At 44.5% G+C, this 3,686-nt stretch overlaps 1 pseudogene; it reads left to right on the top strand.

Annotated features, from left to right (window-relative positions):
• The first annotated feature begins 286 nt into the window (after window positions 1-286).
• Window positions 287-2,223, top strand: LOC130857674 (nuclear pore complex protein Nup98-Nup96-like; annotated as a pseudogene).
• The last annotated feature ends 1,463 nt before the right edge of the window (window positions 2,224-3,686 follow it).

Genomic DNA, 3,686 nt, shown 5'->3' with positions numbered 1-3,686 from the left:
CTAAGTACGTCAAAAAAGAAAGGAAAAAAAAAGAAAACACTTGGACCTATTATCTGTAACCTCAGTGCCATTGCCAATGCTACTTAAAGATAATATATACATATAAAAAGAAAGGCGGGTCGGCTCTCTGCACCTGCCCCCGAAGTGGGATTGGTATCCTGGTGGCGGTGGTGACGGTTTCGTGGAGGCCGCGCGCTGCTCTCTGAGCGGCGGGCGGCAGACGGGCCTAGGTTCTCACTCCTGACACTTCTGCCCCACCGCACCGAGCTTTCTGAAGATTTTGAAGATGTTTAATAAGTCATTTGGAACATCCTTTGGGGGTGGCACCGGCGGCTTTGGCACAACTTCGACATTTGGGCAGGATACTGGATTTGGCACGACTAGTGGAGGGGCGTTTGGAACATCTGCATTTGGTTCTAGCAACAATACCGGAGGCCTGTTTGGAAATTCACAGACCAAACCAGGAGGCTTATTTGGTACCAGTGCACTTAGCCAGCCAGCTACCTCCACAAGCAGTGGCTTTGGGTTTGGCACATCAACAGGAACATCAAATAGCTTGTTTGGAACTGCAAGCACAGGGACCAGTCTCTTCTCATCCCAAAACAATGCCTTTGCATAAGACAAACCAACAGGCTTTGGGAATTTTGGAACAAGTACCAGCAGCGGGGGACTTTTTGGAACTACAAATACCACCTCTAATCCTTTTGGTAGCACATCTGGCTCTCTCTTTGGGCCAAGTAGTTTTACAGCTGCTTCTACTGGGACTACTGTTAAGTTTAACCCTCCAACTGGTACAGATACTTGCCGAGACCAGCTCGGCGACTCGAGGTGAGTGACGGGTGCCGCAAGCTTGAAGAAGACACAGACACAGACTGAAGAGAAAAGTGGGACCGGGGGGCTCAAGACCTCTCGGATCAAGAGCCCCGCTGACTCATCCCAGGCTGCTTTTATTGAGTTCGTGGGCTTACATTCTCAGGTTACACTCATAAACAATCAAAGGCCTCACATGACTGAGGCAATTATCTTTGTTTACTTCCTGGGTCCGAGTTGAGCAGGTGTGGATTTGAGCTGGGGGTGGAGAGCAAAACAGCCCTGGGGGCAGGAGACCTCTCTCAGATATTGGGGGTCTGTGCCCCACCCGTGCTGGCCCCTCTGCGACTGTGCCTGTCTTAGGTTGTTCCTCCCTTGAGGAATCTTACCCGTCTCTGGCTAACCAGTCATCCTCCAGGGCCAAACACGGTGATATAAGGAAGGTTCTATGCACCACCCCTGTTGGCCCCTCTGCGGCTGTGCCTGTCTTAGGTTGTTCCTCCTCTGAGGAATCTTACCCGTCTTTGGCTAACCAGCCATCCTTCAGGACCAAACAGGGTGATATTAGTCTCCACGTCCCGCACCCTCAGCTCCTCCACTGCTCAAGCAGGACATTCTGAATCCCATCGCTCGGCCCACATACTTCAACATTTTCAATGTTTCAAAAAGGTTCCAGAATGTCTTCCCACAGATACTATGGTTAAAGCTGGAGTTAGCACAAACATCAGTACCAAGCACCAGTGTATCACTGCTATGAAAGAATATGAAAGCAAGTCACTAGAGGAGTTTCGTTTAGAGCATTATCAGGCCAACCAGAAAGGCCCACAGAACCAGGTGGGAGCAGGTACCACGACTGACTTGTTTTGGTCTTCTCCGGCCACCTCCAGTGCAACAGGACTCTTCAGCTCTTCCACTGTGAATTCAGGCTTTGCATATGGTCAGAACAAAACAGCCTTTGGAACTTGTACAACTGGATTTGGAAAAAATCCAGGTGGTCTCTTTGGTCAACAGAATCAGCAGACTATCAGCCTCTGTAGCAAACCATTTGCCCAGGCCATAACCACCCAGACCACTGGCTTTTCCTTTAGTAATACCAGCACACTAGGACAGCCAAGCACCAACACCATGGGTTTATTTGGAGTAACTCAAGCCTCACAGCCAGGAGGTCTTTTGGGGACAGCTACAAACACCAGCACTGGGACAGCATTTGGAACAGGAACAGGTCTCTTTGGTCAGACCAGTACTGGATTTGGTGCTATTGGTTCAACCCTGTTTGGCAATAACAAGCTTACTACATTTGGAACCAGCACAACCAGTGCTCCTTCATTTGGTACAACCAGTGGCAGGCTCTTTGGTAACAAACCAACCCTGACTTTAGGAACCAATACAAACACTTCCAATTTTGAAAGGTAAAAAATGCAACTGAAATGCACAAAAAGATTTGTGCAGTGTATGGAGAAGGTGCTGTGACTGATCGAATGTGTCAGAAGTGGTTCTCGAAGTATCATGCTGGTGATTTCTTAATGGACAATGCTTCATGGTCAGGTAGACCAGTTGAAGTTGGTAGAGATCAAATCAAGACATTAATTGAGAACAATCAATGTTATATCACACGAGAGATAGCCAACATACTCAAAATATCCATATCAAGCCTTGAAAATCATGTGTACCAGCTTGGTTACGTTAATTACTTTGATGTTTGGGTTCCATGTAAGTTGAGCGAAAAAAAAACCTCCTTGACCGTATTTCTGCATGCGATTCTCTACTGAAATGTAATGAAAATGTTCCGTTTTTAAAACAAATTATGATGGATGATGAAAAGTGGATACTGTACAATAATGTGGAATAAAGAGATCTTGGGGCAAGCAAAATGAACCACCACCAACCACACCAAAGGCCAGTCTTCATCCAAAGAAGGTGATGATGTGTATGTGGTGGCAGTGGAAGGGAGTCCTCTATTTTAAGCCTCTTCCAGAAAACCAAATAATTAAGTCCAATATGTACTGCTCCCAGTTAGACCAACTGAAAGCGGCACTCGATGAAAACTGTCCAGAATTAGTCAACAGAAAACGCATAATCTTCCATCAGGATAACGCAAGACCGCGTGTTTCTTTGACGACCATGCAAAAACTGTTACACCTTGCCTGGTAAGTTCTGATTCATCTGCTGTATTCACCAGACATTGTACCTTCAGATTTCTATTATTTAGGTCTTTCTTAATGGAAAAAAATTTCAATTCCCTGGAAGACTGTAAAAGGCACCTGGAACAGGTCTTTGCTCAAAAAGATAAAAAGCTTGGGAAGATAGAATTATGAATTTGACTGAAAAATGGCAAAAGTAGTGGAAGAAAAGGGTGAATATGTTGTTCAATAAAGTTCTTGGTGAAAATGAAAAAAAAAAAAAAAGAAAGGGAGCATATACACTCAGCATCCCAAATATAATTACTTCTGAAACAGATTTCAAAAGAAATACTTGATATATTTGCATATAGATACAATCACCTTGAAACTTTACTACCTACTTGCTAATGAGGATATAAAGTTACTCATTTTATATGATGCCTTGGGAAACAGGATTTTTTTTAACAACATAACATTCATCATAGAACCTTCTAGTTAACTTAAAACTGCATTTTTCTCACTTGCCATTTAGATAACTGAGAGGATAAACATTCCAGGAGAGAAAGATGTTTGAGAGTAGCTCTTGGATGCCCTAATATCCTCTCCCTGTTCCTCTAGAACACCAAGCTACTAGAGAAAGAGTTTTTCAGGAGGACCTGTGAGAAATTAACTTTGAGGCAGTGTCTTTGGAGAAGGGAACAGACAAAGCACGAGCAAAGGGTTCACAGTAATGCAGATAAGAAGTCAAAGATGGAT

This window comes from Hippopotamus amphibius, chromosome 7 (genome assembly GCF_030028045.1).
Source record: "Hippopotamus amphibius kiboko isolate mHipAmp2 chromosome 7, mHipAmp2.hap2, whole genome shotgun sequence".
NCBI classification, from domain to species: domain Eukaryota; kingdom Metazoa; phylum Chordata; class Mammalia; order Artiodactyla; family Hippopotamidae; genus Hippopotamus; species Hippopotamus amphibius.
This window is presented reverse-complemented; position numbering and strand designations above follow the sequence as displayed.